The sequence below is a fragment of the Mastomys coucha genome, unplaced genomic scaffold, assembly GCF_008632895.1.
Source record: "Mastomys coucha isolate ucsf_1 unplaced genomic scaffold, UCSF_Mcou_1 pScaffold13, whole genome shotgun sequence".
Classification (NCBI taxonomy): domain Eukaryota; kingdom Metazoa; phylum Chordata; class Mammalia; order Rodentia; family Muridae; genus Mastomys; species Mastomys coucha.
Genome location: NW_022196895.1, coordinates 25,689,441 through 25,702,516, shown reverse-complemented (window position 1 = coordinate 25,702,516; position 13,076 = coordinate 25,689,441).

Here is a 13,076-nt window from a genome sequence, read left to right as displayed (position 1 = left end):
TTGCTATTGTCTTAGGGGAAAAAAAGAACATGTGGTGTTTCTCAGATGCATTTCATTGCCTTGTAACTTCAGGGTAGCTGGCACAAGTGGAATCAAGCAAGCAAAAAAGATCTATTGGAGCAGTTGGTAGCAAACAAGGACACAGTTCAGTGCTTAGAGCTTCTGCACCCTCTCTCTTTCTCATCTTTCTGTGTCCATTTTAATTCACTTTTCAATAATTTAATACAGAACCAAAACTTTGTAAATGTATAAAATGTTTATATTGTTGATCTGAAATCCAAGTTTGATTATATATAGCTAGAGAATAATTAGCAGGAAAGCCAGGATTTTAAATGCCAATGTATTCACATGTATAAATTCTGATTTCATTAATTCTGTGATTTCTTGCAAGAAAGGAATATAAGATGATAGTGAACCAAGGCAGATATATATCTGTGATCAGACACCTTGGGACCAACAGCTCCAACCTTGTGCTTTGAAGTGGAATGTATTGTCCCATCATTAGCCAGGGCATTTGTGTGTGAAATCAAAGGCAAGAATATTTAATTACTATCAGTACCAAGAAGCCTATCCAAGAGTATTTGTGTCACTTAGATGACAGTGAGACTAAGCCTTTCTGAGCAGGACAGGATAGATTCCATTTTTCTCTTTTTCTCTAGATTTTTGTCGAGACACGTGCCAGTCCTCATTCAGCTAAGAAAAGAAAAAAGCTGATGGTCCAGTGAAGGTCAAATCCCTCCAGAATGTGCTGTTTCAGATGATCTTGATGCTATAGCCAGCAGGTGCTGCTCTACGTGGACTTCATCCTCCATCAACAGCAAAATCAGACTCTGAAGACAGTATGGACTGCTTCTAGAAAGCAATATTCTCTTAGATCCTCTATCCCCTCCAAACCTAACATGTAAGCACACTATTCCAGTGTGCCATTTCCATTTCTTGGGGAGTTCTTTGCTTTTCTTTGTGAGTCACTGAAACACCTTGTGAACTTAATACTTGAGATGTTCTGACTTGTACCATGTTTATTTTTATGTTTTTGCATGCATGTCAGTATGCCTTGGAAACTTGTTTTTCTCTTCCAAAGAATGAGCAAAGACTTTTCCTAAATGAAATCTTAAGTATCATGAGGGAAAATTCTTCATGCAGTAAGAGCATTTACTTCAAACAGACTCTCAGAAGACAAGTGAGTCCTTTCTTGTGGAGTCCACGAGCAGGTCAGAAGAGATTCTTCCTGTGATGTCTAACATTTTAAGCTTCATATTTCCCAATGTAACTTAACATTCCTGAAAGCAGAACCCCAGGATCCTTTAGTCAAAAACACCAAACCTGTAACAAAGTCCGCGAACAAGGAGTGTAGTGGATCTTAATCTTGTGGTTGGATTTGTCTAAATCCTATATATTTTTAGCCAAAGTTTATGTGTTCTTAAGGTTTTATTTTATTGTTTTGGAAATGCTGCTGAAATTAGCTTGTCTCTAAGAAAACCTTACATGGCCACTATGCTTTTTGCCCAAAGAAGTCACTACCCACTGGTTGAGAACCATTGTGACATCTAACTCTTGACTAGTAGTCTCTTAGGGATGATGTCTTCCCCTTTTCACTCTTTGACTCCACTGAAAATTATGAAAACTATGGAGTCTTAAAATGTTTAGCACAGTAAACACTATGATGTTGCATAGACATTCTCTCACTCATGCCTTTGCTCAGGCTGTGACTGAATAGATAAATGTTCTAACTGACAGATGAGGACTTAAACATCCTCAGGGATCACATCCTTTGGCCAGTGTCACCTTCAAGGATTCTGTCAACACCAGTAAACCAACCACTTAAATACAGCCTCCTCCCAGCTTGGACAGGACGTACTTGACTATATTATACTTTTGCCTCTAGCTTCAGGAAGCCATTTCGTGAGAGTTTTTGTTGTTGCTGTTGATTTTGATGGTTTGTTTGTGACATGGTCCCATGAAGCTCAAGCTAAATTTAAATTCAAATTCCCTATCTAGCTAAGGCTGGCCTTGGATCCCTGATTCCCTCTGCCTCCATCAGCAAGTGGTGAGTTGTTATTTACTTTAGTGTCACTCAACACAGAGAAGGGGGCTATGGCTACCTTGCAGGGTAAAACGGAAAGAGGCAATGGGACAAAAGTTGCTGATAGCATTATGTAATAAGGAAACCATGATATTGTTTCACCAAAGTTACAGACCCTTTAGTAACAGAGCAACCAGAAAGAAACTTCAGTTTCTCCAGGAAGGTGGAATTCAATGAATATGCTACTATTATAGCCTTGTGGTGAAAGTCAGTATGGGCTTGAAGGGAGATGATGGATAGTGACTCTGTGTTTTAATAAATTAATTCAACAAAGCCAGAGCTCCTGTTACCAGAGAGGAAGTCAGAGTCAGCTGACCAGGCTCCCCCAACCCCTATGTGCTGCTGATGTTGAGAGCAGGGAGATGAGGCTTTCACTCTCCCTGAGGCCTTTCTAGCTCATTTTCATACTTTAAAATCAAAGGAGGAAAACCTGCATGTCAGTTGGAAGACCCAGCCAAAGGAGACACACTTGAGAAGCTGTGTTGAATAGCACAGGACAGAAGCAGTACCATTTTTTTCATTCTCTCTTTCCCTTCCCATTGTCCCCCTCCCCCACCCCTCCAGCGACAAAAACAGGTGAAACAAATGAGATACAGGGAACATTGTAAGAGCCTTCTCTTGGATATTCTTTATAGTATAGTGCTTGCTCCTACAGCTTCTACAGTGGAACTAGACTCTGGACTTACTTCACACCACTAGCAAAAAGTAGGATTTGCACAGATGAGTTCAATTCCATATCATATACTAAGGAAGGGGCTATATTTTAATTCAAGTTAAAATCACTCAACCCTATGAGAGGTAGGAAAAGCCTAAAGGAACTCATGGAGCAAAGAATGGGAAAGAGAACGAACGATTATATGTTTCTCCTTACAATCAGAATATAGAAATGTGTGTGCATGTACATGCATGTGTGCTTGCGTGTGCATGTGTGTCTGTGTGTCTGTGTGTGTGTCCATTCTGACAAGAAGCAGAATGGTTACTATCTGGGGAGAGGAAAGGACAAATATGGGAAGAAGATGGCAAGTTAAAGGAATTATAGCAGGCAAATAAGAGAAAGGCATAATTACACTTGAATATAAATATATCATAATGAAATACATTTCATATGCTAACATTTAGTATGTTGGTTTGAATGAGAATGGCCCCCATCAGGTGCCTACTTTTGAATACTTGGTTTTTAGTTAGTGGAACTATTTGGGAAGGATTAGGAGGTTTGGGAATGTTGAAGTTTTGAATAATCAGAATTTGATTGGATATTACAAAAAGATCTTGATGTGCCACTGGTAAATTTCTTTTTTGACAATACAATTTGAGTGAGACAGTAAGAAACACTGGCTGATTAAAACTGCTCTGTCCGTAGTGAGCAGCCTCACACATATTCTGTTGATTTCTCTGGGTTGTTCTGACTGAAGGTACAGATTCTGAACACAAAAAACGTCTACTTATGTCCTAATTCCAATTCACATCTTATATTGGCCTTGGGAAAATGCTTGATTTCACTCTGTCAATTTCTTCAGTTGTAGAAAAAGAGTGACAGTAGATTCTTCCTGATTGTTATGCAGATTAGCAGAGTTGATCAGAAACTTAGGAACTCTTGATAGTCTAGCTGTTACTACACTCCTGGCTCTTCCCACATAGTATCTCAACTTCAGTTTATTAGGGTCACCTTCTTCAATTTGCTGCCATGTTCCTAAGACCCTTCTTTCACTGGATTTCTGTAGAGTTGTCCCCTCATTTCTGTCTGTGCTCTTACCGTTCAACAAGGCCCCTGTCTAAATCAAATGATGCAGCTAAAACAGAATTGGCCAATGAATTGGCCATTATCAAAACCAACATGTAAAAATCATATCCTTTGACTTCTAATTGTGCTCTCTCTCTCTCTTTCTCTCTCTCTCTCTCTTATCATCCTTGTTAACTGTCCGTTTTTAAAATTATTCATGCATTTACTTGGCAAATATATGAACAGAAAGCCATAGGGTGATGATGTGGTGGAAACATAAAATAAAGAAGAAGCTTTCTTCTCTAGAACAGTCTACAATCCAATAGGGAATAAAAGCAGGCACCCAAATTGCTGAAATGTTAAATGGATGGTGATGGCTTTATTATAGGAGCAGTAGAAAACTGTTGTAAGATGGGGCAATATAGAGATCATTGCAGACTGCAAAGCTGGAAAAGGCTTCAAGGAGGAAGTGCATGTAATGTTGTTCTTCAAGAAATGAGCATGCTTTCTGCAGATTGAAAAGATATTCCCCCAAAGGGGAAGGGTCCACAGGTTAATGAATTTCCTCTAACTATCACAGTTGTGGATGGATCCTGTCAAATGGACATTGAGAAATAGCCACAGGCCCTGGCTTGAGTTTGACAAAGATAGAGGTCATCCTGGGAGATGTGTGCACTTGCATTTTCCCTCTCCCAGTGAGCTCCTTCAACACTACCTAAATCTCTCGGAAAATTGGACAAATCGGCCTGTTTTAGTTTTACTCAGAATAGAAATCAATATTGAAAAAATAATTTTCCCATCCATTATGAACAAAAAATGATACCGCTGACATTCCTGTTGAGTTGCTTCCTCAATATTGGCTGTAGTTCTTTGCAAGGAAAAATCATTATGTATGATTTGTCCTAGAAATAATATCATTCAGCACATATTTACGGAGCACCTAGCATGTTCTGAGCATCATGTTCTCTATTGATTACTTTTAGGATCACAGTAATTGATTGAGAGGCATGCCTTTTGTAGACAAAAGTACACAGGCTTAGAGAAAGTAGCTTCCTAAATGTGACATTGCCTGACCTTATTCATTATATGCATATATCAAAGACAGAGTAAGCACATTTCAAAAAGTTTCTTTCACTCTCACTCTTTCTGCCATCAAATATGACTACATATTCTGGGTTTTTGTCATGTATTCATTTTTTATTTTATTCCTTTAAGATTTAATTATTATTATAAGTAAGTACACTGTAGCTATCTTCAGACACACCAGAAGACGGTGTCAGATCTCATTATGGGTGGTTGTAAGCCCCCATGTGGTTGCTGGGATTTGAACTCAGGACCTTCAGAAGAGCAGTCAGTGCTCTTACCCAATGAGCCATCTCGCCAGCCCATCATGTGTTTATTTTAAATACTCCAATTGTTCTTCTAATGTGACTGAAATTGTATCCTTTAGCTTCTTATTTTCATGCAAGATACTATTTTAAAGACTACAGTGAAGTTTCATGTATCAGTAAGTCCTTTTACCCGCTATATAATTTTCTATAGCATATTCTAAACCCCCTTCTAATCTCATACTTAGATAGGTTTTTCAGTCCCTATAACTTTTACTATTTGATGTATACTTTACAGAATAAAAGTTTTTTATGTATGATATACTTTTATGAATGTACACAGGTGTATAGGGATGTGTGTGTGTGTGTGTGTGTGTGTGTATGTGTTATGTAGGTCACAGGTTAATATTGATTATCTTCCTCAGTCTTTATCAACTTTTTTTTTGGTTTTTTGAGATAGGATCTCTCAATATCCTAGAGTTTACTGATTAGCTAGACTAGGTAGGTCCTGAGCCTCTGGGATCCTCTTTAGCTCTGGGATTCCAAATTATAGTGCTATAATTGTTTTTTGTTTGTTTGTTTCTTTTGTTTTATTTTGTTTGTGAACAGTTTCTGAGTTTTGGAACTCAAATCTCCAAGCGTGGGGGAGAAGCACTTTACTAACTGAGCCATCCCAGTGTCCCCATCCTTCTAGCCCCTGGACTACCTCCACATACACTTGTCTCAATGTTTACTTTGGATCAGTATCTAGAGCTCAATAGAGGAAATATTTTTACCTTTGTAAGGCACTGCTAGACCAGTCTGAATCAGGTGAGTATATCTACACAGTAATGTTTATGAAAATTAGTGGGTGAGCTCTGAACTACAGTTGAGATACAGATGTTTGCTAAAGTTGTGCATTTCAAGTTCATATTGTTCTTAATTTCTGTTGTCTGAGTATATTATGAAATTACAACATTTTCATTTTTCCATTTTCTCCCATCAAACCCTTCCATATACCTCTCTGCACTCTTCTTCAAATTCATGGCCTCTTTTTCTGGTAATTGTTATTGCACGAATATATGTATTTTTATATACACATATTTTTCTAAATATAGCCTGTTGAATCCATACAATCCATACAGTGTTACTTGTAGTATGGTTTGGTGACTGACAATTTGGCATTGAATAAACAATTGCTGTACTCTTCTCTGAAGAAAACTACCTGCCCTGTTCTCAGGTTTTTTAGTTGCCTATAGTTTTTATTTTTTATTTTTTTTGTATATGGCTAAGTTCTGGTGGGCCTTTCTGCATCCAGTTTGGCATAAACATTGGTGCCATCTCAGTTTAGTTCATGTTTGGGTGGCTATGTTAACATCAGAAGCCATACCCAGAAGTCTTACCAACATGCACCTCAATTTTATGGGATGTACCTGTCTGTTATTGCTGTGCTCTTTTGTGGCATCCTTGGTATTTTCTGAGAACATGAATAGTTGTCTTTAAATATAAGACATTTTGTCTTTTATATCTGTTCACTTCCTATTTCTATTTCCATTTTATTGCACCTTCTATCCTGTACATTCTGATAAAAGCAAAATGGTACACAGAATTTATAGACTGTCTTGTTTTTATTATTTACATTGATAGATTATTTTTATTTTTTCCCCTAAGACAGGGCCTAACTATGGCCCAGCTAGGCACTGAATTTGTGATCAGGTGCTATGATTACTGGTGGGCACCACTACACTTAACTGATAGGCCCTCCTCCTTTTTCTATGCTGTTCCTATTTATTGATATTCCTGTTTTTATGATTGTGTATGAATCAAAACATTTTGAAGAATTTTTCTACATTTGCTGAGTTGGCTGAATTATTTTTCTCCGATTTTTGTTAATATAATAAATAACATTGGAAGGATTAAAAATATGAATCCAACTTTGAGTTTGTCTTAATATCAAACTTCTTTTGTTATAATTCATTATTGTTTTTAAACTACTACATAAAACTGCCTAGATTCAATCTAATAGTAAACAGTTACTACATTTTACACATATTTAGGAGGTGTATGGATCCTTAGTTTTCTTTTGTTATCTGGATTTTTTCATAGTTATAGTAACATCAAAAAAAGGTTTAGAATTATTTCTTTTTTTATGTGGTTCCTGAAAGAGATCGAATCAAGTCTTTCCTCAAGTTAGCTATTCTTTTTGTAGTTTCTCTGGGCTTTTATGCTAAATAAGCAATATATAATCTTTGTCTCAGGTATTTTCTTTTTAATAATTTAATATTATTTTGATCTTTATGTATAGTTCTATGGTTTGACTGAGATATTTCACTTCCTCCCATATTGTTTTCTTTGTATTCTTGATAATTTTAATCAGTTTTTGAGGCTTTCATCTGATAATTTCAGCATAGCCAGATCAGTATCTCTCTATCCCTTATCATGCATCTTCTTTCTTCATATATTTAATGAGTTTGAATAGTGTATTGGGTATTATTACAGTTTCTCAATTGTTGAGAATTTAGATATTGTTATTTTTCTCTTCAAGTTCCATTCCATCAGAAAATTTGTTTGTTTGTTGTCTTAGTTGTTTTCCTATACTATGATAAGGTACCAAAGGAAACTTATAAAAAATTTATTCAGGTCTTAAAGTTTTAGAGGGCTAGAGTCCATTTGCACAACATCTGTTCTAACACCACTAGGAGTAACTAGGACCAGCAGGATCCAGGAACACAGGAACCCAGCATGACCAGTGGCTCGGGTTCCTTCTGGGCTGCACTGGTTTACCCTGGGCACAAATTCTGCAGCCAGTCCCACAGCACCCAGAGAAGGCTCAAATCCCAGGTGCTGTAATACACCCAGGATCCCAGAAGCTTGGTCACACCAGGATCTCAGGGTCCCAGAGGCAGCTTGAGTGCCAGGAATTCTGACATACCCAGAATCTCAGGATCACAGGATCCTGGAACCCCAAGATCACAGAGACAGCTGGACTCTGAGGAGTTCTGAAACAACCAAGGTTATAGGAAGGACAGGCTCCAGTCAGATATAGCAAGGACAGGTAGCACTGGAGATATCCAGATGGTGGGAGGTAAGCCAAAGTATATAAGCAACAAAAACCAAGGTTACTAGGCATCTTCAGAACCCAGTTCTCCCACCATTGCAAGTCCTGGATATATCACAACACCAGAAAAGCAAGAACCAGATCAGATCTAAAAAACAGTTTTCATGATGATAATAGAGAACTTTAAGAAGGACATCAAAAACTCCCTTAAAGAAATATAGGAGAACATAGATAAATATGTAGAAGCCCTTAAAGAGGAAACAAAAGTCCCTTAAAGAATTACAAGAGGACACAATCAAACAAGAGAAGGAAATGAACAAAACTATCCAATATCTAAAAATGGGCATAGAAACAATAAAGAAATCACAAAGGGAAACAACCCTGGAGTTAGAAAATCTAGGAAAGAAATCAGGAGTCATAGATGCAAGTATCACCAACAGAATACAAGAGATAGAAGAGAGAATCTCAGGGGCAGAAGATATCATAGAAAACATTGACACAATAGTCAAAGAAAATGCAAAAGGCAAAAAGCTCCTAACTCAAAACATCCAGGAAATCCAGGACACAATGAGAAGACCAACCCTAAGGATAATAGGTATAGAAGAGAGTGAAGATTCCTAACTTAAAGGGCTAGTAAATATCTTCAACAAAATTATAGAAGAAAACTCCCCTAACCAAAAGAAAGATACCCATGAACATACAAGAAGCCTACAGAACTCCAAGTAGATGACACCAGAAAAGAAATTTCTCCCATCACATAATAGTCAAAATACCAGATGCATTAAAAAAAAAAAAGAATATTAAAAGCAGTGAGGGAAAAAGGACAAGTAACATATAAAGTCAGACCTCTCAGAATTACACCAGACTTCTCATCAGAGACTATGAGAGCTAGAAGATCCTGGGAAGATTTCATACAGACCCTAAGAGAACATAAATGCCATCCCTGACACAGCAAAAAACTCTCAATTATCATAGACAGAGAAACCAAGATATTCTATGACAAAACCAAATTTACACAGTATCTTTCTACAAATTCAGACCTACAAAGGATAATGGATGGAAAAGACCAACACAAGGAGGGAAACTACACCCTAGAAAAGGAAAGAAAGTAATCTTTCAAAAAACCTAAAAGAAGATAGCCACATAAACATAATTCCACCTCTGACAACAAAGTAGCAGGAAGCAACAATCACTTTTCTTTAGTATCTTTTAACATCAATGGATTCAATTCCCCAATAAAAAGACGTACACTAACTAACAGACTGGATAGGTAAACAGAACCCAACATTTTGCTGCATACAGGAAACGCACCTCAGTGACAAAGACAGACAGTACCTCAGATAAAATGCTGGAAAGCAATTTCCCAAGCAAATGGTTCCAAGAAACAAGTTGGAGTAGCCATTCTAAAATCAAATAAAATCTATACTCAACCAAAAGTTATCAAAAAGAATAAGGAAGAACACTTCATACTGATCAAAGGAAAAATCTACCAAGATGAACACTCAGTTCGGAACATCTATACTCCAAATGCAAGGGCAACCACATTCATAAAAGAAATTTTACTAAAGTTTAAAGTACATATTGCACCACAGAATTAGTAGGAGACTTCAACACTCTACTCTCAGCAATGGACAGATCATGGAAACAGAAACTAAACAGAGAAACAGTGAAACTAACTGAAGTTATGAACTAAATGGATCTAACAGATATTTATAGAACATTTTATCCTAAAGCAAAAGAATATACCTTCTCAGCACCTCATGGTACCTTCTCCAAAACTGACCATAAAATTGGTCACAAAACAGGCCTCAACAGATACAAGAAGATTAAAATAATCCCATGCACCCTCTCGGATCACCATGGACTAATACTGGTCTTAAATTCCAACAAAAACAATAGAAAACACTCATACATATAGAAGCTGAACAACACTCTACTTAATGATAACTTGGTCAAAGAAGAAATAAAGAAAGAAATTAAAGACTTTTTAGAATTTAATGAAAATGAAGACATATCATATCTAAACCTATGGGATACAATGAAAGCAGTGCTAAGAGGAAAACTCGTTGCCTTAAGTGCCTCCAAAAAGAAAATGGAGAGAGCTTACACTAGCAGCTTGATGGTACACATAAAAGCTCTAGAACAAAAAGAAGCAAATATGCACAAGAGGAGTAGACAAGCAGGAAATCATCAAACTCAGGGCTGAAATTAACCAAACTCAAACAAAAAGAACTATACAAAGAATCAACAAAGCCAGGAGCTGGTTCTTTGAGAAAATCAAGAAGATAGATAATTAGCCAGACTAACCAGAGGGCACAGAGACAGTATCCAAATTAATAAAATTAGAAATGAAAAGGATACATAACAACACAAACCATGATAATCAAAAAAAATCACCAGATCCTATTACAAAAGTTTATATACAACTCAATTGGAAAATCTGAATGAAATGGACAATTTTCTAGACACATACCAGATATCAATGTTAAAACAAGATCAGATAAACCATCTAAACAATCTAATAACCCCTAAAGAAATAGAAGCAGTCATTAATAGTCTCCCAACCAAAAAAAGGACCAAGACAAGATGTGTTTCGTGGAGAATTCTATAAGACCTTTAAAAAAGATCTAATGTCAATACTCTTCAAACTATTCCACAAAATAGAAACAGAAGGAATACTACCCAGTTTGTTCTATGAAGCCACAATTATGCTTATATATAAACTACACAAAGACCCAACAAAGAAAGAAAACTTTGGATCAATCTCCCTTATAAACATTGATGCAAAAATACTCAATAAAATTCTTGTAAACCAAATCCATGAACACATCAAAATGATCATTCACCACAATCAAGTAGGCTTCAGCTCAGGGATGCAGGGGTGGTTCAATATATGGAAATCTGTCAACTAATCCACTACATAAACAAACTTAAAGAAAAAAAACCACATGATCATTTCACTAGATGCTGAAAAAACATTTGACAAAATTCAGCATCCCATCATGGTAAAAGTCTTGGAAAGATCAGGAATTCAAGGCCCACACCTAAACATAGTAAAAGCAATATACGGCAAACCAGTAGCCAACATCAAACGAAATGGAGAGAAACTTGAAGCAATCCCAGTAAAATCAGGGATTAGACAGGGTTGCTTTCTTTCTCCCTATATATTCAATACAGTACTTGAAGTTCTAGCTAGAACAATTAGGTGACAAAAGGACATTAAACTGATACAAATTGGAAAGGAAAAAGTCAAAATACCAGTATCTGCACATGATATGATAGTATATTCAAGTGACCCCCCAAAACTCCACCAGAGAACTCCTACAGCTGATAAACAACTTCAGCAATGTGGCCGGATATAAAATTAACTCAACCAAATCAGTAGCCTTCCTCTACTCAAAGGATAAACAAGCTGAGAAAGAAATTAGTGAAACAACACCCTTCACAATAGTCACAAGTAATATTACATGCCTTGATGTGACTCTAACCAAGCAAGTGAAAGATTTGTATGACAAGAACTTCCAGTCTCTGAAGAAAGAAATCAAAGAAGATCTCAGAAGATGAAAAGAACTCCCATGCTCATGGATTGCCAGGATTAATATAATAAAAATGGCCATCCTGCTGAAAGCAATCTAAAGATTCAATGCAATCCCCATCAAAATTCCAATTCAATTCTTCACACACTTAGAAAGAACAATTTGCAAATTTATTTGGAATAACAAAAAACCCAGGATAGCAAGAACTAGTCTCAACAATAAAAGAACTTCAGGTGAAATCACAATCCCTGACTTCAAGCTGTATTTCAGAGCAATAGTGATAAAAACTGTGTGATAATGGTACAGAGACAGGCAGGAAGATCATTGGAATAGAATTGAAGACCCAGAAGTGAACCCATACACATATGATCACTTGATCTTTGACAGAGGAGCTAAAACCATCCAGCAGAAAAAAGACAGCATTTGTAACAAATGGTGCATGGCTTCAGCATGTAGAAAAATGCAAATTGACCCATTCTTATCTCTTTGTACAAAGCTCAAGTCCAAGTAGATCAAGGACATCCACATAAAACCAGATACACTGAAAATTATAGTGAAGATAGTGGGGAAGAGCCTCAAACACTTGTGTACAGGAGAAAAATTCCTGAACAGAACACAAATGGCCTGTGCTCTAAGGTCAAGAATTGACAAATGGGACCTCATAAAGTTGCAAATCTTCTGTATGGCAAAGAACACTGTCAATAGGACAAAAAGGCAACCAACAGATTGGGAAAAGATCATTCCCAACCCTAGATTCAATAGAGGGGTAATATCTGATATATATACAAAGAACTGAAGAAGTTAGACTCCAAAGAACCAAGTAACCCTATTAAAAATGGGGTACAGAGGTAAACAAAGAATTCTCAACTGATGAATACCAAATGTCTTGGAAGCACCTAAAGAAATGTTCAATATCCTTAGTCATCAGGGAAATGCAAATCAAAACAACCCTGAGATTCCACCTTACACTAGTCAGAATGGCTAAAATCAAAAACTCAGGTGACAGCAGGTGCTGGTGAAGATGTGGAGAAAGAAGAGCACTCCTCAATTGCTGGTGAGATTGCAATCTGGCACAACTACTTTGGAAATCAGTCTGGTGGTTCCTTAGAAAATTGGATATAGTATTATCTGAGGACCCAATTATACCACTCCTAGTCATATACCCAGATGATGCTCCAATATGTAATAAGGACACATTCTCCACTATATTCATAGCAGCCTTATTTACAATAGTCAGGAACTGGAAAGAACCCAGATGTCCTTCAACGGAGGAATTGATACAGAAAATGTGGTACATTTACACAGTGGAGTACTACTCAGCTATTAAAAACAATGATTTCATGAAATTCTTAGGCAACTGGATAGAACTATA